The sequence below is a fragment of the Ptiloglossa arizonensis genome, chromosome 1 (genome assembly GCF_051014685.1).
Source record: "Ptiloglossa arizonensis isolate GNS036 chromosome 1, iyPtiAriz1_principal, whole genome shotgun sequence".
In the NCBI taxonomy this organism is placed as follows: Eukaryota; Metazoa; Arthropoda; class Insecta; order Hymenoptera; family Colletidae; genus Ptiloglossa; species Ptiloglossa arizonensis.
Window position 1 is genome coordinate 17,384,999 of NC_135048.1, and position 26,120 is coordinate 17,411,118.

The following is a 26,120-nucleotide window of genomic DNA, read 5'->3' on the forward strand; positions in this document are numbered from 1 at the left end:
TGTTAGTCGGTTTGCATCGGTCGTATTGTAACAATGCGTCCCGCCGCAACAATCTTGAATGCATTGACACGGTGAAAGCGTTAGAAGCTTGTAACGGGAGTGCGACAGCTATTACCCAATAACAATAAACGTATTATCTACCCAGTTTCGAGCTCGATATTCTCGCGAATGGACTTTTTCCGACTAATTCTCCCACGTTGAATCACCTCTATCCGATCACATCGCTCGTCCGATAACAGTCTGTATAGTGGAAGTAAAGATACAGCGAGACGCTGCAACCGATTCTTTAAAATTCTATTTACCGCGGTACGTTGTTGTATTTCATTCATCACCTTGCTATATCGGACGCTATTGTACACGCTGCTCGAATACACGTCTGAACATTCTCAGCGCGTAACTCGCTCTATCCTTCGTGGAACTTATTCTATTCTACGTGGAACTTGCTCTATTTCACATGGAACTCACTCTATCTCACGTGGAACTCGCTCTATTCCACACGAAACTTGCTCCATTCCAAACAGAACTTGTTCTATTCTACACGGAGTTCACTCTATCCTACGTGGAACTTACTCTATTCTACACGGAACTTGCTCTATCCCACGTGGAACTCGCTCTATTCCACATGAAACTTACTCTATCCCACGTGGAACTTGCTCCATTCCACACAGAACTCGTTCTATTCTATATGAAATTTGCTCTATACCACGTAGAACTTGTTCTATTTTACGCGGAATTAGCTCTATTCCACAAGGAACTTGCTCTATCCTACGCGGAACTCGCTCTATCCCATACGAAACTTGCTCCATTCCACACAGAACTTGTTCTATTCTACACGGAGTTCACTCTATCTTACGTGGAACTTACTCTATTCTACACGGAACTTGCTCTATCCCACGTGGAACTCGCTCTATTCCACATGAAACTTGCTCCATTTCACACAGAACTTGTTCTATTCCATATGGAATTTGTTCTATGCCATGTAGAACTTGTTCTATTTTACACGGAAATAGTTCTATTCCACACGGAACTAGCTCTATCCCACGTGGAACTTGCTCTATTCCACACGAAACTTGCTCCATTCCACACAGAACTTGTTCTATTCTACACGGAGTTCACTCTATCTTACGTGGAACTTATTCTATTCTACACGGAACTTGCTCTATCCCACGTGGAACTCGCTCTATTCCACATGAAACTTGCTCCATTTCACACAGAACTTGTTCTATTCCATATGGAATTTGCTCTATGCCATGTAGAACTTGTTCTATTTTACACGGAAATAGTTCTATTCCACACGGAACTAGCTCTATCCCACGTGGAACTTGCTCTATTCCACACGAAACTTGCTCCATTCCACACAGAACTCGCTCTATCCCACACGAAATTTGTTCTATCCTACAAGGAACTCGCTCTACCCCACATGAAACTTGCTCTATCCTACAAGGAACTTGCTCTATCCTACACGAAACTTGCTCTACCCCACACGAAACTCGCTCTATCCCGCACGGAACTTGCTCTATCCAACACAGGGACACGGAGTGTTCCACGCTGGTTACTCGCAAAAACCTCCAGAAATGTTTCACGGAAGAAAAAAAAACGCGCGGAACGTCCGTTTCGAGGCCTCGTTCCCGCTTACGCGAAAGCGGAACGTCGTAACAGCGCGCCCGTCGATCCGAGTTCGAGAAAGTGTGCACGCGCTGGTTGCGGCAGAGGTCACCGGAAACCCACGTGCCCCTGTGAATTCGCTCGTCTGTATCTCTTATTTCGCGGTCCTCGCGGATCGACTTCGCGACGCAAACAAAAGAACCAACGATCGTTCGGAAAGACACGCGCTCGATTTTTGGCAATGCGACACCCGTGACCTAAATTCAACCGACGAGACAACTCGTTGGACAGCGGAAGCGTTTCGTCGCCGTTCCCGAGGAAACTCGACCGGTCGATAATTGGAAATTAGCCGGGCGATTCGCCGCCTTGGAATTCGACGACCAAATGCTCCACACCGAGAAAATTAACAAATTCGTCCACTTTTCCGAAAATACTCCAGTTTTTATAGTTCTCGGGACGGAAAGATAACGAGCGGATAAACCATCCGCGAAAACACCGAGTCATCGGCCAATCGTACATTAGAATTTCTTTCTGTGGAAAACGTATTATCTTTGCAGTATTTACTATCTTTCGACACGGTCGAAGGAATTATAGTTATCGAATAATTCGGAAACTTTGTCGATTGTCGCCTCATACGAGGAAAATTTCTTCGTTGCTCACCCACCGAGAATTTCTAAGATAAATTACTATAAAAATCTTTTCTTTAGGCACTGACCAGCGTTCTTTTTATCCAGAGTCCGTTTTCCTCGCGGAAAGAGTGCCAGTGAAACACTGGGAGCAAGAATGGTACGAGTTGGTGGCAATAATCGAGTGCCTGGTGTAAGTCTCGACAGTGTGTCTCGTTTCAGGGATATTGTACGGTCACTGTAAACACAACGCCGTGTACAAAGCGCGAACGTTAGTCTTCCAGCGAAAGAGTCGTCTCGTTCGTGGTCCTCGCGCGATTTTCGATCGCGTTTCCAACGACGACTCGAATAATTACGAATCGTGAGTATCTTTTGCGCGAACGATTCGAAACTATTATTGTTATTATTTTATTCGCGGGTTGGTAGTTTAATATTCTCGTATAAAACGGAAAAAGAAACGATACAAGGTAGGAGACCCAACGATAGATACATAGGAGTTTAAGGAACCACTTTTGCAGCTTTGGAAACCAACCAAAGTTTGATTGTTAACGAGACGAAAAAATTCGGTATCTCGTAAGGTTAAGTTTTGACCAGAAACTACGGATCGGGAGTACCTTTTTCAAGGATAACTCGAAATTTTGAAAGAAAGTACTTTTTTCCATTGACAACCCGAAATTTTGAATCCAAAGTACCTTTTCCATTGATAATTCGAAATTTTGAATCGAAAGTACCTTTTCCATCGACAACTCGAAATTTTAAATCGAAAGTACCTTTTTCCATTGGCAACTCGAAGTTTTGAATCGAAAGTACCTTTTTTTCATTGACAACTCGAAATTTTGAATTGAAAATACCTTTTTCCATCGACAACTCGAAATTTTGAATCAAAAGTACCATTTTCCATTGACAACTCGAAATTTTGAATTGAAAATACCTTTTTCCATCGACAACTTGAAGTTTTGAATCGAAAGTACCATTTTCCATTGACAACTTGAAATTTTGAATCGAAAGTACCTTTTTCCATCGACAACTCGAAATTTTGAATCGAAAGTACCTTTTCCATTGACAATTCGAAATTATGAATTGGAAGTACCTTTTCCATGGACTTCACGGATCGAAAGTACCCTTTCCGTGGACACTACAGATCGAAAGTACCATTTTCACGAACAACTCAAAACTATGGATCAAGAGTACGTTTTCCAAGGACAACTCGAAACTATAGATAGAAAGTACCTTTTCAATGGACACTACAGATCAAAAGTACCATTTCAATGGACACTACAGATCGAAAGTACCATTTCCACGGAAAACTCAAAACTACAGATCGAGAGTACCTTTTCCATGAATAATTGGAAACTACGGATCAAGAGTACATTTTCACCGACCAAATCGGAACTACCTATCGGGGAAGTGTCTTTCGAGAAAATAAAAATAACTCGAAAGCGAAAGAAACAGCTCGCGTCGCTGTTACTCCGCGAGGAAGTGTTCTTCGAGGTTGCGTTCACGTCGCGTCGCCCCGGCGTCGAGTCAGTCGGTTCATCGATCCGCGTTCACCGGCGATTCGCGAGTTCCCCTCGCCCCGCGCGCGCGATTAATTTACGCGGATTTGGGTCGGCGGATACACACCACGCGCGAGTCGATTTTCGTTCCGCGGTTTCCGATCGCCGGAAACGGACGCACACGGGTCCTCGCGGCCGCAATATTTCGCGGATTCCTACGGCACCCGAGACATTATTGATTCTGGCACGCGACCGCACCGATGCTCTTCGATTTTTCTTCTCTTTGGGGGTGAAGGACGAAACTGTTTCCCCGGAGCCAACTCCTGGACCTCCTGTCGCACGGGATACATTTTCCGTGCCCGACGTAACACCGTCTCTCTCCGACAATCGACGAATTACGACACGTGGACAGTCGAGTACTCCCGTATACGCGACTTCGATTTCGACCGGTCGATCTTCGAGCCGACTCGCATCGATCGTCGAGAACGAAAATTCCCTCTCGAGATTACTGCCGACCGATCGAACCGAACCCTCGACTCGCAACGAATTTCGAAACGTGGAAACATCGAGGCTCGACGCGCGTATCGAGTACACACGAGCGGGGTTACATTCGACGCACCGTGGCGTGGATTCTCAAGACGATGGAAAATCGTCCGTGACACCGCGCGACGGGAAACACGGGTTTCGTCCTTCACGCCGTCGCCGGACCGTCTCGAATAATCACCTCATTGTCGCCGTGTTCAACAAGTCACTGCCACAAGATCAGTCCTCCTCCATCGACGCGTTCCCAGGACAGTCGACGTGAGACGAAACCCGACTGGCACGTCAGTCGACGGAGAACGATCGACGCACGCGATCGATTCCGTGGGCACGAGCACGGTGAAAGTTACGCGACGGAACGACAACGACGACGAACGACAGACTCGTGGTTCGTACGACGCACGAACAAACACACGCGACAACGTACGCTTTGCGACTGAGTTTGATATCCTCCTCGAGGGTAGCCCGCGGAGGAGAGCTCTACCCCCACTCCGTTGGTTATGAGCGGTACCGACGCGACGGGCCGTGCGGACGGTGGAGTGGGAGGGGCGCGGGGTATACGGCGACGGGTGGGCGGAGCGGGCCGCGGGCCGAGGAAAGGTGTTCTCCTCGATGTCTATAAAGCGACGCGACTCGTCTGCGCGTGCGCGTGCCTCGCGCCGGCGGCCGCGATCGTGTGCACGCTTCGCCCGCAAAGTGGCAACCGGTGGCACCGGCCACCCGCCCGCCTCGACGTCTATTTACGCAGACGATGCACCGTGTCACGCTGATCGGACCGAGCCGCGCGAACCACTTGCACACACGAGGGTGTATCGTCGAGGACGATGCACCGCGGAACCTGATGACCGACCACCTTTTTCCCTCCTCTTTTCAACCTACGTTTAGCGCGCAACGAATCATTTCATCGCGAACGAAATTACACGTCCGGTGGCACCTCTCTCGACAATTTTCGAAGATTTACGGCTCTTGGACGTTCTCGTTGCGCACCCCCCTCTCCCCCTAACGGGGTCCCCGAAGCCACCATAGTCCGATACGCGTCTCGAGTTTGTTTCGCGCTTTAGCTAGTTTCGGTTCCCAGTGTATTATTAAACTATGCTTTGGCAGCGTTGCGAGTCGACGGATGCGTTTACACGAAACGTTGTTGTAACGCGGCTTAAGCGGGATTTAGATTATACTCGGGGATCGTGTGCTCGCAACGAGCGAGCGCGTTAACAACGCAGCGAGCACCGCGCGTGTCGAACGCGACATTGAACGTTACGATCGATGCGACGAAACCGATCTCCGTGACGCGATACCGCGTATCGTTAACGATCCGCCTGGAGAATAATCTTTTTTCTTCGTTCTCTGTTTTTTTTTTGTTTGTTTTCGTTGAAGCCACGAGGGAAGAAACCACCACCGAGAGGAACGACGACGTTCGGATACGAACGTCGCGACGCTTTTTGGGGGACGGTGGAACAAAACCGCGTCACGAGCCAACGAATTAATCGGCGCGGCGAACCCGGCGCACTCGATAAACAACCTGCACACGATGTAGAACAGCACTCTAAGCTCTCGGGAGCGGTGGGCACGGGGAAATTTAAGGTAACGTTGGCCAACAAATTTAAGGTGGCCGCATTGGCGTCTCGCTAACCACCCTCGTGTCGGTGAGTATTTATGGAAAGGATGCACCGTCACGTTAATCGTACCATACCGCAAGCCGATATACACAACGATGGCGGTGGCGGCGGTAGTCTTTGCTTCCCTAATAATGCGCCTGGTTGCGGTTAACGTTTCCATACAGGACCAAAATGGTGGCGGAAAACTGACTTTTTGGCCGGCGTTGTCATTGATATTCGACCGCGACAGGCTGCGAGCTCGCGAAATTAGTATGCACGCGCCTCGCCGACGAGGTCCTGGAAATCGATAAAGGGAAGGGTGTTTTCGTTGGGAAGAACCCACGGGGGATAATTCCGAATGATTTTCTGCGACGAGATCGGTAGGAGGAAAATAAGTGCGGGTCTAGGAGGAATGGACGAGAGGGTGCGTTTCGGTTGTGCTCGGTGTGTTGTGAGGGTAGGTAAGGAATGTAAGAGAAAGAGAGAGAGAGAGAGAGAGAGAGAGAGAGAGAGAGAGAGAGAGAGAGAGGGGTAGGGAAAGGGAAAGACTAGAGTGTAGTCTAGGGGAAGAGGAAGACTAGAGTGTAGTCTAAAGAAAGAGAAAGACTAGAATGTAGTCTAGAGAAAGAGAAAGACTAGAGTGTAGCCTAGGGAAAGAGAAAGACTAGAGTGTAGCCTAGGGGAAGAGAAAAACTAGAGTGTAATCTAGAGAAAGAGAAAGTTTAGAGTGTAGCCTAGGGGAAGAAAAAGACTAGAGTGTAGTCTAGGGGAAGAGAAAGACTAGAGTGTACCCTAGAGAAAAAGAAAGACTAGAGTGTAGTTTAGAGAAAGAGGAAGACTAGAGTGCAGCCCAGGGAAAGAGAAAGACTAGAGTGTAGTCTAGAGAAAGAGAAAGACTAGAATGTAGCCTAGAAAAAGAGGAAGACTAGAGTGTAGCCTAGAGAAAGACAAAGACTAGAGTGTAGCCTAGAGAAAAAGAAAGACTAGAGTGTAGTCTAGAGAAAGAGAAAGACTAAAGTGTAGTCTAGAAAAAGAGAAAGACTAGAATGTAACCTTGCGCCAGGATCTTCGTATAGACTTATATTTGCACAAGACAATACTTGATAAAAAAATGTCCTACATAAAATATTGTTCTTTTTTTGCGTAGAATAAGAATCTGTAAATAACTTTCCCATTCAAAGAAACGAAGTAATCCTCCGAATAACCTTGGAAGCGTTCCACGAATAAACGAATAAATAAAATAGTTATACTTCGCTCTTAAAACCGAAAAACTGTTGCATTTATCATTATTACTCAGATTTAAAGTTTTCGAACAAACACCCCTCTACGCGATATTGTTAATTTCGTAGTCTCCGTGACGATTTCTCGTTACAGTAATTGTAACCACTTTCCTCATTTCGACATTTTTCTGCAAACGTGCAACACTTTTTTTTTCTTCTTTTAACCCTCTATTCTCCGCTTTGGAAATAATCCATTGCTCGAAGAGATTCTTTCGTCGATTCCAAAGAAACGAGTTCGATTTTTAACCTCGTTCGAGCAAAGATGGAAAAAAAGTGACGATCGGATGAGACGAAAGGGTTGACGAAGTCGAAACGATCGACTTTGATTCGCGGGTGTAATTCAACTTATTTAATACGTACAACGGAACAGCGAGATATTGCATTCCGGCGTGCGTTGCTCGATCGTGGGCGGAACATTCCGTTGGTATTGATTCGCTATAATTCCAGAACATCTGGGGGAAACTAGCGGGCATGCAGGGAAATCCTACAATGTGTTCCGCAAAGTCATTGTCGTCGACCGAGTAGCGCGATCCGACCTGAACCGCGGATATGTGCCTCTAACGTTGGTTTCTTCTCCATTCTCGAAAGATAAATAGCGTTTTTTATCGACAATTCGACGGTTACACATTTATTTCTCTTTACTATATCTCTTGATCGACTGTCCACCAATTCTTGAAACGATCGATCGCAAATTGTTAACCAGGACGTTCTCTAACGTGGACCAACAGGTCACTAAACATAGTGTTAACGCTACTGGGACAGATGTAAGTACTCCAAAAATATATCACCAGAGTTATGAAGACAGTCAACGAGTATAGATTACGCTTAAACTTCTTCGGTGATACTCATGACTCTTTCAGAGTCTCTTCTCTGTTTTCGAGTCACGAGAACAGTTGATTTTGTAAATACCCTCGTGAATACATTTGCACGAATCTCATTCGCTACAAAAAGGTTACTAGCCCGTAAAATAAATATTAGTCAATTTCTCGATTAATTTATTTACAGGCTCTTTTAAATCTCACAAGAACGATTTATACACAACCCGAACAGTTTTCAGATTCTGGACATTCTCGATCGACGAGATACTTTCGACTTGTCTCGTCTCTGACATAGAGAACTCGATATTTAAAAGATCTCGCGCCTCTGATGATCGTCAATTGCAACACGAAGGCAACCACGAGGTTTTGCGCATAGACAAAAACAGTGAAACGATACGAATAGTCGCGATCGAGGATCCAGAAGATAAATAAATTTCGCAAAAAGAAAAGAAAAAAGAAAAAAGAAAAGAAAGAAAAATTCCAACGAAATCAATCCCGCGCTCGACCACGTAGTCTAATTAACCAGCACGACCCAATAATTTACAGATCGCGTATCCGCCTTTCGTCCCGCTGGAAACGGATGGGAGCGCAATCGCAATCGCAAATATTATATCACGTTCGCGCGCAAACCGCGCCACGCTTATTGACATTCGATGACGGATCAATAAGCCGTTATAACGCTAATAGGAATCAAGCGCGAAATAAACGTCGCGATTAAAAGACATTACGCGCCGATTGGATCGGATCGGATCGGATCGGTTGTAATTCGCTCGAGAGGGACCAGCTCGATTCGAAGAGAGAGAGAGAGAGAGAGAGTCGTGAATTTCGTTCCGGTGAATTCGATTCGTGAATCGATCCGTGAATCGATTCGTGAATCGATTCGTTCGATCGGTAAGCTAACCGTGGTGCAACGAGTTATCGATCCCGGTCGTTCGCGGGACGACGAACGAACGAACGAAAAACGTGGCTACTTTCTCCCCGCGCGGGACCGAAATTGCAAATGCATTATTAGGGCAGCACGGAATGGCTTTGAACGGAGCTATTTATCAAGGCGCGGTATCGGATTAATAAACCACCATCGTGCAGTAGCGAGATACGCGTATTAGTCGATCGATAACGCGGCGAACGAGCGCGAACGCGTTTACGTCGGCCACTAAAAATTCTTCGATTCTCGTTCGGGTCGTAGGTCGTTTGTCACCGTTCGAATCGAATTCGTTGCCTCGGAATTCGCTCGATTTTTACAGCCACGCCGGGTAATCTAATTTCGTTTCACGTAGGTGATTTATACGGGCTTCGGAGCACCAGAGAGAGAGAGAAAGAGAGAGAAAGAGATTCGTACGTGTGTGTATTTTCGAGTCCAGGAGGGCAAACGTATCCACGTTGTCGTAGGTCGTCGCGTTTCTTTACGTAAAAGGCTGCCAGAGACGGTGTATATCGCATCGATGTCCCACGTGTCGGCGATTAAACGACTCGAGCTGGGGGCTGACCGGAATCGCCAACGCTAATATAATAACAGCGCTCGGGGTCGAGTAAGCATCGTTTATCCCCACAGAGAGAGACCTTGACCCGCCATTTCCGAGGCGACGTGATTTCCGAGGCGATGAGCTTTCGATGGGAAAAATAGAAACAACGTCGGTGCATCTATCTGTTGTCTCTGGTGGAAGACTAAGGTTGTCAAGGTTCGCGAAGAAAGTCGAGATCGAAGGGGGTAAGATTTGCAAGATTTCGAGGAGACTTTCAGTCGTTGTTTCGAACGGAGAATTCGAAAGTGATGGTATTTTCGGTGCGTCGCGACGACGTTGGTATGTAGAAGAAAGGAACGTCGAGACGTGTACGAAATTGAGAAGAAACAACGTCTTGGGGTTTCTCGTACCGTTTATGGTTATTTCGAGGTGGTCGTCGATCGATTACGCGATATCTCGTCCACCTTTTCACTTTCAGCTTCCTTGCGCGGTTTACTCCCCGATCGAGTAAATACGATCGTCCAGGGTTCCTCGAACGGGGGGCAAAAAGAGGGCAGTTCGTAATACGAGCCAGGGAGGTAGCAAAAAACCGATCAATTTAGGAATCGATCGACGATGGTTCGTTCGTCGTCGTCGTCGTCGTCGTCGTCGGCTCGAAACCTGGCCACGGTCCGCGAGAAGGAGGAATCGTTAACCCGGCTGCGCGAAATGTCGGCAGAAACGAGCAAGAACCCCAACGAGCTTTCGAGCTGGCGGTGTCTGGGCAAAAACGGCCAGCAGAAGCGACAAAAAGGGGAAAAACGCCGACTGCTCGCTAATGGCCAGACAACGGCCGCGCTCGGAGACGCGGCCGAGTCAAGGAGGCTTTTCTGTCCGAGGTTTCAGCGACGACGGGATTCCGTTTCGAGTATCGATAACGTTCACGATTTTCTACGCCCTCGGTGGACCCTGCGCTCGTATACCGGCGAAGTATCGTCGATTATGCATCGAACTGTCGTGAAATCGTTGTGAAACCTTCGTGAAACCGTCGTGAAACCATTGTGAAACTATCACGAAACTGTGTTCTAATCAACGGAAGGTATACGTCGTGAAACCATTGTGAAACTGTTACAAAACTATGTTCTGATCAAGAGAAGGTATACGTCGTGAAACCATTGTGAAACTATAATGGAACTATGTTCTAATCAAGGGAAGGTATACGTCGTGAAATCATTGTGAAACTATAATGAAACTATGTTCTAATCAAGGGAAGGTATACGTCGTGAAACCATTGTGAAACTATAATGAAACTATGTTCTAATCAAGGGAAGGTATACGTCGTGAAACCATTGTGAAACTATAATGAAACTATCTTTTAATCAACCGAAGGTATACGTCGTGAAACCATTGTGAAACTGCCCCAAAACTATGTTATAATCAACGGAAGGTATACGTCGTGAAACCATTGTGAAACTGTCACAAAACTATCTTCTAATCAAGGAAAGGTATACGTCGTGAAACCATTGTGAAACTGTCACGAAACTATGTTCTAATCAAGGGAAGGTATACGTCGTGAAACCATTGTGAAACTATAATGAAACTATGTTCTAATCAAGGGAAGGTATACGTCGTGAAACCGCAGTGAAACTGCCATGAAACTCTTATGAAACTATCTTCAAATCGTCGAGAGATATACGTCGCGGAAACAACGTGAAACAGTCGTGAAATGTCCGTGAAACTGCCACGAATCCGTCTTCAAACTGTCGGAAGGTGTACGTCGTGAAACCACGGTGAAACAGTTATGAAACCGTCCTCGAACCGTTGGAAGGTATACATCGAGGCATTCGAATCGAACGCAATCGTCGAAATTCAATTCGCATCCGTGCTAGGGTTTCCTAATTAGCGATCGAGGACGAACGTCCTCGAGTAGAAAGAAGACAAACCCACGGAACGATGCTCGAGAAGATTCGTAGCAACTCGAGATCGTGTTACACGCGGTAACGAGAATCGTCCGCGGAAATCGACGATCCGTCGATCGCGCCTCGGGTAAGATAACACTCGAATCGGGGTTTTGGCGGTGTTTCACGCCGGGATGTATAATTTTCCCGACCGATCGCGATCAAGTTTTATCGGCGATGCGTTTTCGCGATGTCGGGCATCGGGGACGTGTTGCGCTTATCGCGCTTCCACCCAATAACGCGGCGCCGAATCGCGACGGAGGACGTTCCTCCTCGTCGCGTTCGACTCGTTTGTTCGTGCGCGCGTCGAAACGCTTATCTCGGACGGCTCGATGACCAAAAGTTATAAATTGAAAAAATCATGGAACGACGATAAATACGGTGGAACGGATATCAACGACTGAGGGATCTATCAACGCGCGTTGTTTCGTCGCGGACGATATTGGCTCGAGATCTTCAGGCCGGAGTACGTCAGCTATTTCACAGCAATTTGGCGACGTATTACTCTCGACGATTTCAAGATGGTTTTACGACTGTTTCACGACAATTTCACGACAGTTTCTCGACGATTTCACGATGGTACCACTATGGTTTTGCGATAGTTTCACGCTGATTTCATGATGGTTTCATGTCGGTTTCGCGATTTCACGATGGTATCACAAATGGTTTCACGACGATTTCACGATAGTATCACAAAGGGTTTCACGACGATTTCACGATGGTGTCACAAATGGTTTCACGATAGTTTCACGATGGTATCACAAATAGTTTCACGACGATTTCACGATGGTATCAGAAATGGTTTCGCGATAGTTTCGCAATGATATCACAAATGGTTTCGCCATAGTTTCACGGTGGTTTCACGATGGTATCACAAATGGATTCGCGATAGTTTCACGGTAGTTTCACGATGGTATCACAAATGGTTTCGCGATAGTTTCACGGTGGTTTTACGATGGTATCATAAATGGTTTCGCGATAGTTTCACGGTGGCTTCACGATGTTTTCGCAGTGGTTTTACGATGGTATCACAAATAGTTTCGCGATAGTTTCACAGTGATTTCACGATGGTTTCACGACAGTTTCACGAAATTTGGAAGATTGAAGCTCCAGGTAGCGCGAATCTCCGCAAGTAGTTGCGTTTCCGATGAAAAAGCGTACCGTGTGTGATTCTAGTCGGTGTAATTCTCGCCCACGGTTTCACAACACGAGATTCGCGTTCTTCCGAAACAACCTCGCAACCGTGTTTCGCGTTGTACCTCACCGGTACGCGTAGGTCGGCCGGAACGCGTCGCAACAGGTGCACTCAATTCGCGACCCTTTACGACCTGACTTCCGCTACAGGTATGCACAGCCTGTACGCGCGCTGCAAAGGACCGAAAACTGCGACGGGAGATCTCGTGAAAAGCACGCGGACGTTTTCTACCCCTCTCGGGGTCGACTCGCGTGTCTACAGCATCCTCCTCCTCCTCCTCCTCCTTCTCCTCTTACCCTTCCCATGTCGCTGTTCTTTTCTCGGCATTTATTTTGTTTCTTGCACGGCACGCTGCGCGCTCTCTAAGCGGAGTGGAAAATTACTCTCCTTCCTCGGCTTCGTGTACAGACGCGCGCGTTGCGTTTCCTCCCTCTTTCTCTCTCTCACTCTCTCTTCTCTTTTTTTATTTTTCGTTTCATTTTTCATCGTCGCGTCTCTCCGAAATCCGAGATTACGAGGCATCCCTAATAACGGGATCCTGTCACCTCGACACGCGTTCGAAACCGTTAACCCTTCCAGCGACCACCTTCGTGTTTCACACGGACCCGATGTTTCTCATTTCTCGCTCGTGTTTGCATCCGATACGGATCCGTGCAACAAATCACGCCCTTTGTTCGTAGAAACACCGACTTCGGAATAGCGACTGTTCGCGTCGTTTGTTCGAAGATGTATAGACGATCGAAAAAATATCCTGGACGTTGTGGAGTCGACCCTTCGAGGTGTAACCGTTTTCACGAAGGGGGCGAGGAATTCAACGAGGGCGGTTTCACGGTGGAACGAGGACGCTCCGAATGCCTCGTAGATCATGCATATTCTTACGTTCGCGGGCGTGCCGGCAATTCCGCGATTCGCTTACACGATGGTCGAGCATTGTTGCCCGCTAATTTACGGATCAATTAATTAACGCCGCGTAGCTCAGATATTTCCGGCTCTCCGAAACGCGTCGCTCTAATCACCTTCTACCGCGACACTATCCTACCTCCTACCTTCTGCCTCTTACGAGGGGCTCTGGAGGTCTTTGGCCCTCGAGTCGCATCGCTCTGGAACGCGACTAAGGATCCTCGCTCCTGGAAACGATGCTGCTAGGGATCTCCATTTTTCTCGAGAAAATCGATTTCTTTCAATTGTTGTTATCCACTACTGTTACTAATTTAATAAACATAGATTGGAAAAATCTACCGATGTACAAATATTTTTTGAAAAATCGATTCAGGGATATTTTCAATCGTAATTATTTACTACTATTACCGATTTGATAAAAAATAGATTAAAATAATCTATCGGTGTACAAATATCGATCTTTTGAAAAATCGATTCAGGGATATTTTCAATCGTAATTATTTATTACTATTATCGATTTGATAAAAAATAGATTTGGAAAATCTATCGGTGTACAAATATCGATCTTTTGAAAAATCGACTCAGGGATGTAGATTTTTGCCGAAAAAATCAATTTTTTCAAACGTAATTGTCCACTACTGTTACCTATTCGATAAAAAATAGATTCAAGAACGAAATTTTCAGGCAATCTCATTTATATAATACGATCGAATTTTCTTACGCGTGCTTCGATGTAAAAATAAAAATTTGCAAAGTTTTTTTTTTACATCAAAAAGAAAAAATTGTGCTTTCTCGCTTCCATGTGGAAATATTGAAAAATTTTCATAAAAATTTTCAAAACAATTCTTCTATTTAACAGCGTAAGAAAAGGAACGTGAAACTTAAATTATCTTTGATCCATCATTTCGTTCGAGACTAGTGGACTCTCTGAAACACCTGGTGGCTCGTGTTCCCGTACGAGTTTGACACCGTTTGTACACGTACGTCAACCGTTCTGAACAGGTTAATCCTCACGGGATACGCGACGACGTGTGTCGCACGATCGGGCCGTTTTCGCACGAAGGAACGCGACGTACCATGGATCAACGAGCTTGTACGAACATACATCTTCTTCGAGTCATCCTTTGCCGAAGAAGCGACTGCCAGAACACGTGCGACTAATACGCCCGACAACCTTCGATCTGTCTGTCGTCGCGTTTCAAGCCCAGGTAGCCCGTTTCGCTATTCGTAAACACGTTCGGTCGCCAACTCGACTCGAGCTGACCAACGAGGCTATAAACCGAGATCACCTGGACGACCACGCGAGAACAAAGTGTCACATCGACCTGGAAAAAAACTCAATGGACTCGATCGTTTCCTCGTAGAATTCATCGACGATGTTCACGTTTTTCTACAAGACGAACGAACCAATGAACGTACCGAGAAAGTCGTCTGGACCTATCGTGGCTCACCTTTGGTGAAGCAATAGGTTTCGAGAAATTCGATCGTAAGTAATAGAGTATCTGTAAACTGGAGGAAATCAATACTCGTTGTATGCAAATTGGATGTAATCGGTTGGTCTTTTTTTAGCTCGTGTCGCAAACCCGAAGGATTCGCCTTTTTAAAATTCATTTGCGTCGGTGATTTAACTACACTTGAACTATCTGTGCCATTGAAACTCGGTACTCTAGGTATACAACGTCCAGGTATTGATAAAATAATTTTTTAATACGTTGGTTAATGATTTCCAATCATTGGCGTACGTATATAACGTGCTTACGGATTATCCGACGTTCGATGGAATATGGTTCAAAATATGGAGTATACAGCTTTTTAACGCATTTACGACAGAACTGGTCGTCGTAATTCCACTGATCATTGTGTCATTAGTGCACACTGTACGCGTTGAGAATGTCACATTTTCAGAGCTACCCTACACTCTTGTTCTAGCGATGTTTAACATTTCATAACGTCGGTTATATCCAGTGTCGTACACTGTGAATCATTTAGAGGACGATGAATATAATCAGCGTTAGTTAGTATGAATACTTTTGCGGATATTATACGATACTTTGTCCTAGACACTGTGTATCGTTTTAGGAATGCCGATTGCAGCCAGCGCTAGCACCTGTGACACATTTTGTGGGTGCTGGATATAATTAGCGCTAACTGCTGCGAATCATTCTATGAGTACTACATATAATTGACAATAGCGACTATGCATAGTTTTCTAGTTGCACCAGAGATATAACCAGTGTTATCAATTGTGAATTATTTTTTGGACGTCAGATATGACCAAGACACTGTGATATACTCGACCCTAGACACTGTGTATCGTTGTAGGAATGCCGATTGCAGCCAACGCTAGCACCTGTGACACATTTTGTGAGAGCTGGATATAATTAGCGCTAACTGCTGCGAATCATTCTATGAGTACTGTATATAATTGACAATAGCGACTGTGCATAGTTCTCTACACGCATCAGAGATATACCCAGCGTTATCAATTGCGAATTATTTTTTGGACGTCAAACACGATCGAAACGCTAGACACTGAATTATTTTTCGTCCACAAAACATAATCATCGCTAGCCACCGTGAATACTTTCTTAAACGTAGAGTATAACCTGCTCTGATCCATCTACGTCACGCGTACCGGATATAGCCGACTCTAGGCACTGTGAATCATTTTATAGCGTTAGGCGCGAAAGGGTGAATGCAAATGGTTTAACAAACAACAGCTACCAAGAGGCAGAGAGTATTTTCATCGAAGAGCGCCGGCTGGATTTCCTTGGTGGAAAAAAAGCACGGATGCGTGCGCGTGTGCATCGCCAGAAGCTCGCGAGCGTTATGGATGACAGTGTCAGCGACAGAGGGTGGTCGCACGGCGGACAGGCCAACGCGGTGTCAGTGTCCGGGGTGCAGAGTGCACGAGACAACGAATAATTCATCCCTTTCTGCCGTCCCTCTGCAGAGATGCGCCGCACATGTCGTCGCTGCACACCGAATATCAACGTCCCTGTTGCACCGGGAGGGTGCAACGTAATCTTTCAACCGCGCGGTCACTCGTTCGCGCGACGCGTACACGGTTCCCGGTCAAGTTGCGTCACCTGCACGTCCCAGATGTTTCGTAAATCAACCAGTCGATCAAGGGGAGAGCTTCCTCGCGACATTCTTCGCGCAAACGAGACGAGTCTCTCAGATATTGTAGGTGGAAAGTAACGTTAGTGTGGGAGAAGTTACTCGTTGCTCCAAAAGGTAAAAAAATTATAGAGACGAGGGGAATCGTTCGATTACATTGGTCGTGACGCTACTGAGACATCCTTATGCGGATAAATTGTCGTTATTGAGTAAGTTGGATAGGTGTGGAAGTTTTCTGTGTGATCAGGATAGAAAACACGACGAAATGAGATGCAAAACGTAGTTTACGAACGCATCTTACATACTTAAGGTATGGGGATATACGTTGCAAAACTACGTTTTGCATCCCAATTTCGTCGTGTTTTATTCAGTTCATCACATATCTCTAAATTATAGAGAAGAGGGGAATTGTTCGATTACATTGGTCGTGACGCTACTGATACATCTTTATGCGGATAAATTGTCGTTATTGGCTAAGTTGGAGAGATGTGGAAGTCTTCCGTGTGACAAGGAATGAAAATACATTGAAAGAAAAGACGACGAAGTGAGATGCAAAACGTAGTTTACGAACGCATCTCAGATACTTGAGGTATGGGGATATACGTTGTAAAACTACGTTTTGCATCTCAATTTTGTCGTATTTTGTTTGGTTCACGTACCTCGTCATGTGGACTTCTATATTTGCCCAACTTAGTCAATAGCGACAACTTACCTGCGTAAATGAGAGCTTACGGAGCAACGGTAGAGTTTGCAAACGTATCTTGGATACTTAGGGTATCCAGGTATAGGGTACACGTTGCAAAACTACGTTTTGCATCTCATTTTGAGGTGTTTTGTTCAGATTGTGTTCTTCGTCGCACAATAGACTTCTACACTTAACCTACTCAGTCAATAGTAAGTAAAGGAAAATATGTACTGTGGTTTTATATATTTATTATATACATTACATACTTATACTTAATTTTACTAATATTCACATGTTACTCTTTGTACGTGGCCACATTCGTGCTCGCCATATAACAGTCTAGATCTTCTTTTGTTTTTTTTTTTAATTCTTTCCTATGCATGCAGATGTCACCATCGATAGAATACAGAGGTATTCTCTTAACAGTAACAATTTATCTGCGCGAGATGCAACGATAGAGTTTGCAAACGCACCCCACATACTCAAGTATCATATAGACGTTGGAAAATCTACGTTTTGCATCTCGTTTCATCATGTTTTGTTCTGATCGCGTTCTTCGTCGCACAGTACACTTCAATACTCAATCTACTCACTCGATATTAACAATTTATCTACGCGAGACGCAACCATAGAGTTTGCAAACTCACCTCACATACTCAGGTATCGTACAGTCGTTGCAAAATCTACGTTTCGCATCTCGTTCGATCGCGTTTCGTCTCGTTCGTATCCTAGACGCGTAACTTCAACGCGACTTGGCCAATAGCGAGAACGTATCCGGCGTAAGGGCGGGGCGATCGCGGACGATCGATGCGATTGGACGATACTCCTTTCACCCGTGAGTTTTAAACGTTCACTCCAGCGGTGAGGTTCTCTCGCGCGTCCACCGGTGCCTCTACCTATCATCCAGATGTCACCCTTGCGTTTCAAAGGGGAACCATAACCGTTTCCGTGGACGGATTAATTTCCGACAGGCGCGTCGCGAGGCTCGTTGTTCCGCAAAAGTGCGAGCAAATAGGCGGAAGATAACGATAACGTCCGCGCCGATAACGACGGTCAGCTATGATTATTAATCATGCGCAGGTTGCGCGTGCGAGTGTCAGCGGGTGCGTGGGGAGGGCTGACTAATCGTTTCGCCATTACGGATTAATATACTCACGGTGGCCGTCGCTCGTTTTGCTCCTACGTTTCTATGGTTTACGCGTTTCAACGGGGCATTCTGCATTGTTTTGCAACCTGCATCCACGAACGGAGATCTCTACTAAAAAACGGTTCTCCGTCCGGTGCGTTGTTCGTCTATACTTGGACAAAGAGTACGCTTCTACCACGTGGAAAATGGCGTTCGAATGCTCGCAATTTGGATTTTCGCGTCTTTTATTCCGCGTACCGCTCGGACAAAGTTTTCAACGATCCTTTTGGACGGCTATTACGGCAAGGTTTGACGATTTCGGGGATTATTTTCACCGTGGACGGGGCTATGGAACGTTCCATGCCAGCGAACGTTCAACGAGGTAATCCGTTTCAGATTTCAATTTGTTACGTGTTTTTCAGATTTTTTTTTTATACGAAACGCTATTACTGTTTTATATCGATTTTTTGTGTATATCTATTGTATATATTCTAGGAGTGTTCGAAATTTTTTTCACGTAACAGTAACCAAAATTAGAAGAGTTATAATTACTTTAATACAGTGGTAAGTGACTGCGCGTTTGCAACGATTTCGGCCATTTTTCTTATCCGAAATGAACAAAATCGGAAACCAGTTTATTCGAAACGAACGTGGATAGAACTTGGTATCAAAACTGTGAAAAAATATCGAAAATTAAAAATTCGACGGTACTTCGAAATCTGGACTGTTTTTTTTTTTTCATCTTTTGCATACTGGAAACAAGTAGTACAGAACACCAAATTTCGAAAATCCTGATACACGATTAGAATATTCCCTTAAGGAAACTATAGCACCATATGATAGCAAAATGGATTCAATTTCTTCCAAAAGTCAACTTCTCAACTCGACACAGTACACTGTTGGTCCCCAGGTTGACTACACGACAGATCTTAATACTTTGAACATTTTCATTAATCCTCGAAAACTCGCAACTCAAGGTACCCAAGAGACACGAGAGTTCGTACGAGAGTTTCGCTCACTTAACTCTCTCCCCTAAATATAAACACGTGTTCCCAAATCGTGCCAGTGCTCTCGGAAAACGCGAGAAAAGAAAAAGAAATCGATATTTCGTAAAGTTCTGTAGCAGAATATCCACGCTTAACGCGTTCAATTGTTAAAATCGGCCTGTTTGCCAGGCTATCCTCGGTAAATTCGTGGCCAGTGTTTCGTTCAAAAGACTCCAATCGAGGGTAAGTGGTCGCCATTAGGCGAGCTCGATAACCGGCCGGTAGCTCATCCCGGATCGTCGTTGGAAGCGGCTGGGTTTGCACGCGGTGTTTCCGGTAACGCGAGAAACAGGACGACCAAATTCGTCGGGCAAGGATATTTTCCGCGAAATCCTCCGGTAAACCAACGGAATCCTTCTCCGCAGGCTTCTGGCTTTATCTTGGCGCGGTCTCGCGCTAATGTAGCAATAAACATGCATCTATTCGAAAGCGCTAGGCCTCGCCAGACGAGACAAGGTGCACGGTGGGACACGAGCCACCATCCACGCGGATGAAAGAAGAAACGAGACAGTTGCACGCGGGAGGAGTTCCCGAGTTGAAACAAGGAGGGCTCCGTGGATCGTTAAATTGTTCCGTGAAAGAAGCGTCGCTCGTATACGCCGAGACGTTGTTACCCGACGCGGGGAAAAAAATAAAATAACACGCGGAATTTATACGCGATACGAGCAGTTTCCACCATTGACGGGTTTCTAGGTATACGGAGTGATACGTAATTCGTGGTATGAACGGGGTCAGGATGATTTTATCGAAGCGAATAGGAAAATCGGGGGGAGGGAAATTGCATCGAAATATGCATTCGAGAATCGAATATACGGCTAATTAACGACATTGTGGATTTCGCTACGGACCTGCTGCGATCGTTCTCGCGCGCAATTGCTACTCGTTTGCATCGTTTGCGTACGCACAACGCGATACGTAAATGTTCGTATTTCAGGGGGGATGGCGGGTTAACGTACGCGTTGAAATATGTATATAAAAATATGTAGCACGAGCGTTCTACGTGTTTTGGTTTTCGAGTTAAGGACGATCGAAGAAAATGTTCAATGTTTCTTTTTAATCCTTTAAGATTTTACATCTAGGCTTAGGCTAACAATGTACTGTGCGGACTTGAGAAGTTTACCTCTGGAACAAATTAAGAAGAATATCGAGTCGAACGTTTTAGTCGGTCTCTGAAGACCTGGGAGTAATTCTCAGTTAAAATTATTAGTTACTGACTATGTTCTTTTGATCCAGGAGTCATCTTTTTAGCTACCACCTGTACATAATCCACCGAAAAGTATATTTGATTTGCAGACTATTCAGGAAAAAAATTTCCAGTTGCTGTTTACGTTCTCTTTAATTCAGAAGTCATCTTTCCAGCTACCATCTGTACACAATCTACCCAATACGTAGATTTGAGACTATTCAAAGAAACAATTGTCAGTTGTTGTCTACTCTACTTCTCTTGATCCAGAAGTCATCTTTCCAGCTACCATCTGTACACAATCTACCCAATACGTAGATTTGAGACTATTCAAAGAAACAATTGCCAATGGCTGTCTACTCTACTTCTCTTGATCCAGGAGTCATCTTTCCAGCTACCACTTGTACATAATCCACCGAAAAGTACATTTGGTTTGGAGACTGTTGAGGAAAACAATTACCAGTTGCTGTCCACGTTCTCCTTAACTCATAAGTAATCTTTCCAGCTACCACCTGTACATAATCTATCGAATACATGGGTCCAATGAATACGTGCATAAAATTTCCCAGTGAACACTTGGAACGTATTCTTCAATTCTTCGTAACTCGACAAGTAAAGGATACAGAAACTTCTCTCGTCCTTTCCATCGTGCCAATTCTCGATCCAACGGTGCAATATGGACGTTTAGAAATATTTCTCAAGTTTACGGTTCGCGAAACGGGGTAATTTCGATTTATTCGTCGTGGACGATGAACGAACCTTTCTAGCCATCTGCAGGGAGAACGCACGGGGAGTCGACTCGCAGGGAGCGGAGAGTAGTTTACAATGGGTTCGACTAGTGTTTGCACGAGCGTAAAAAGGGCTTACGTCGGGCGAAATGGTTGCTGGCTGGTCCTTGGTATCGTTCGTGAAGGTTTATTACGGCGCCAGTCGCGTCAAAAGGACGCTGGATAACATCGTTGCGGTTTGCTGTTTTATAACGTGATCGTAATTGTTCAGGAACCGGGTGTTTCGAATCGATCGCAAATCGATGCATTCAACAGAGAGAAAAATAGAGAAAGAGAGAGACAGTGACGTTAAAAGATTTATCACTTCACTAAGGGCCCAAGGGTGTCGCCGTAAACCGTTCCCTGGACCTTTGAGTAACTCGTCCACGGTCGATCGTTCGTCTCAGTCTCATAATTCCTCTAATTACCTAACATTTTACTGTTGTAAACGAAATAGCAAACTCCTATATACAATAGAATCTAGCTCCGTTTCGATATCGATTGGAGCGAGGCCTTTCAAACGAAAGTATTGTATCACACAACGACGAGCAATTTCTTCTATGTTTACAAATTGAACCGAGAGCGTTCACTATCGATGGCTACTAAACGAGTACTGAACAACGTAGCGTTGCCAATCTTCAAACTTAAACTGTACAAGCTCGGTACTTTGTCCCTTGGTGATTCTTTTCAAACAACTACCGCCATCTATACGTCAGATCGGGTACTTCCGGGACTGCCCTTGTAGATGTTTCGTCTTGCACGAATACTCGAGTATCTTGGTTGTATCGAGGTACATGCTCGAGTATCTCGGTTGTACTGAAGTATATACTCGAGTATCGAGGTTGTACCGAGGAATATACTCGAGTATCTCGGTTGTACCGAGGTATATACTTGAGTATCTCGGTTGTATCGCCTTGTAGATGTTTCGTCTTGCACGAATACTCGAGTATCTCGGTTGTACCGAGGTATATACTCGAGTATCTCGGTTGTACCAAGGTATATACTTGAATATCTCGGTTGTACCGAGGTATACACTCGAGTATCTCAGTTGTACCGAGATATATACTGGAGTATCTCGGTTGTACCGACATATATACTCGAGTATCTCGGTTGTGGCGAGCATAGTTCGAATCTCAGTTACTTAAAATTGCAGCATAAGTTTCCTCTTGCAAAAATATCGATCGACGTGAAAGTGTCGAAAGAATATACGGGACAATTTTACGTTTCACAAGAACAGGATTGATTGTTACACAAAACGTACAAATAGGTATTCGTGTACCGTGTAACCTCACCAAGTGTTAAGATCCAAGTCGCGGAGTTCGCTCGAAACGCGCGAACGAACGAAATACACTCACCCCGGAAAGAATCGTTCCTCGAAATTGTGTTTTGTTTTCAGTCACGAAATTATACGCGATGTTCGATTTTCGTCGATATTACTACCGATCGGTATCGGCGCGCGATGGAAAGAAACAAAGAGAGCGTTCCTCGGTCGAACGGAGCGTACCAACGATTATTACTTATTTCTGACGTTGCAGAATTTCCTCGATAATGAAAAATTTAATCGCTCGTCGTAATCAACCGCTCCTCGCTTGACTCCCTTTGTTTCAAAAAAACCGCTGAAAACGCTTCTCGTTGAGACGGTACTTTGAAGCTCGACGAAAACTGCCCCGAGATTGCTGCCGGTATCGGGAAACACATTAACCATTGAATCGAAAAATGTTTCCTTTTTTGCCCCCTCCCTCCCCCAACTATTCCCTCTATCTTTTTTCAATTCGGTCCCTCTTATCGCCTTAGAACGATTACAACCGATTTCGTAACGTCAACGCGATTTGATTGAAATATGGATACAGTTCGATCGTGTTCGATCGTCACCGGTCGTTTGAAAATTCTAACTCGATTATTATCGTTAATTTTACATTTCTTGAACAGGATTTTGGTTCGTACGAAACGTAGTACCATTACGAAAAATACTTTGGTTGGTTCTTTTTTTATTCTGGATCGAGACTGCACATCATCGATGGAAAAGTCCATGGAGAGTAACATATATAACTTCGCGAAAATCCGATAAATGGTAACGAAAACGATATACGTATATCTCGAAATGTTAACGAATACATATGGAAGGTAATTAAAAGTTTCATCGAGGTTCACGCTGGAAAAGAATTGTCGAAAATCACCTTTCTTTCAACGTTTCACTTTCCTCACTCTAAATCGAACGAGAGGAGGTAAATTAATCACGGAGGGTAAGAATATTTTTATCTTTGAATAAAATATCGTTATTGTAATATCGTAATTGTAGAATAGCGTTGGTTTAGGAAAACATAGCTTTCAAACAGCATTTGGCGAGTGTGACGGGATTTTTACGCGTCACTTGGTAAAATAAATATGTGAAACGAAAATAATTTCAATTGAGGATTGTTTAAGGAGACGAATCCTTTCGACTGAGAAAAGATTCTATCGTTGCGTGAATCTACTTGATTTTAACACTTCGTTGGACCGTGTAAAGGATGATTTAACAAGAGATACAACGTGCATACAGTTTGAAGGCTAAACTTAGACTTAGGCTTTATTCGCACGAGGATCTATATATATTGTTGGATTGTTTTGGAGTATGTTGGGCGAGAGTGGTGACTAGGGCAAAGTTTGGCATCTAGGTACTGTCATTCCTGGACTATGGCTTGTTTTTGGGGTGAGTCGCAAGCTAAGGTTCGGCTGGCGTCATCTGGTGATGGGTAATATTCGAACGATGAGTCCGATGCTTCGCACGAGCAACGAGCGAGAGAAAGGAAGTGTCGAACCGTGCACGTTGAACCGAAAAGTGTCGAATCGGAAAAGTTGAACCGAGGAATGTTGAGCCGAGAAGTGTCGAACCGAAAAATGTTGAACTGAGAAGTGTCGAACCGAAAAATGTTGAACCGAGAAGTGTCGAACTGAGCAGGTTGAACCAAGGTTGAGTCGAAGAGTGTTGAACCAATCAGGTTGAACCAAGGTGTTGAATCGAGAAGTGTCGAACCGAGAAGAGTCGAACTGAGCAGATTGAACTGAAGAGTGTTGAGCCGAGAATTGTTAAACCGAGCAGGTTGAACCGAAAAGTGTCGAACCGGGTAGGTTGAACCGAGAAATGTCGAACTGAGTAGACTTAACCGAGAAGTGTCGAACCGGGCAGGTTGAACCGAGAAATATCGAACTGAGTAGGCTTAACCGAGCACGTTGAACCAAAGTTGAGTCGAGGAGTGTTGAGCTAAACAGGTTGAACCAAACAAGTTGAACCGAGAAGTGTTGAATCGAGAAGTGTCAAACCATGCAAGTTGAACCAAGATTGAGTCGAGGAGTGTTGAGCTAAGCAAGTTGAATCAAGGAGTGTTGAACCAAGGAGTGTTGAACCGAACAGGTTGAACCGAGGATTGTTAAGAAAAGAGTCACGAAGACTTTAAAGAGGCGTGTCATGTTATTTACCATTACCAAATATCGTCAAAGTATCAATTATTTACAATGAAATAAATTATACCGAATGATCGTTGAACGAGACTCGAATCGTGTTCTCGAGTCGGCAGCCAATGGGACGAGATGTGACGAATTGTTCACCGGTGTCGCGAAAAATTAACAAATTCCAACGCCACCGGCTATAAAACATTTCGAGACGGACTTTTCACGAGGCCAACCTACATTTCGCAACGACAACATCGTCATCGTCGTCGTCGTCGTCGTCGTAGTCGTCGTTGTGTCTTCGTCCCGCTTTTGTCGAGCTGGTAGCTATTCAAAAAATCGAAACAGGAGCGCGGAGTAATTAACTTCCTTCCCGTATTGTGCGCAACGTAGCTACGCGTACTACCAGACGGAACAGAAACAGTGGTAAACTTATTTTTCGTTATTAATATCGCGATAGACGAACCTCTAACGAACGAGGCTCGGGCGTATCCATTATTCGGTGACCCAAATGCGCGGGTAAGCATTGTTTACGTGTTTACGCGCGCGTGCGCGAAAGACGAGCACGGATCTCGCGATGGGAATCGATTCGAATCGATTGTTAGTTTTCGACTGTTTAAATCTTTCGCAGATATTCGTCCGATACCAATGGCCGATCGTTTCGATTCCAAGCGGTGCTTTTTAAGCGTTACGGGGAAATACGCGCAACATCGAACGGAATCGGGTCGAGGGTGTAGTAAAATATAACGTTCGTATTTTTTTTTTCTTTTTTTTTCTTCATCCCTGTGACCGTGGTTGATTAACTCCGTATTTTATCGTTTAAAAACCGGTCACGCGTGAAACGTATTCAGACGCAAATTGTATCCTCGGTTTTCTCTCTTAACCCTTTCGTCGGAACGTTGCGTAAGTGTGCAAATACACATTGGGAGGGGGGAGTTCGAATACTCGAATATTCGAGCAGTTTCCAGTAACTTCTCGCTCGTATGGTTCCGGAGCAGCGTTCGGTACGTTCCGGAGAATGAAAAATGAAGGATTTCTCTCGAAATTAAATTTCTCGAGGCTAAGACGAGTTTTACTCCGAATGTTACAATTTTATATATATTCACTGCTTTTACGTTACAGGATATTCTTTCTGACCGATGTAACGCACACTATACAAGGTTGTTGGATAAGTTTTGTCGTTTTTCCACTGTAGAAAAATATTGGGTTGTTTGGAAAGTCATTTCGTTTTCCAAAATGGAGAATATACAATTTAATAAAATGTTTATACATTGTATACACACCACTATACAAGGTTGTTGGATAAGTTTTG

The 26,120-nt window shown here is 44.9% G+C and overlaps 1 protein-coding gene across 2 annotated transcripts in view; it reads right to left on the bottom strand.

The window, feature by feature from the left end:
- Msi (RNA-binding protein musashi) overlaps positions 1-26,120 on the bottom strand; it is a 289,445-nt gene that overhangs the window by 198,077 nt on the left and 65,248 nt on the right. Inside the window, exon 1 of one of the 2 annotated variants that reach the window (XM_076318296.1) lies at positions 4,452-4,688. The exons of the other annotated variant lie outside the window; for it this stretch is intronic. The gene's annotated coding sequence lies outside the window, so the exon portion shown is untranslated. Of the gene's footprint in view, positions 1-4,451; positions 4,689-26,120 lie in introns of those variants that run through there. 2 annotated transcript variants of the gene reach the window in all.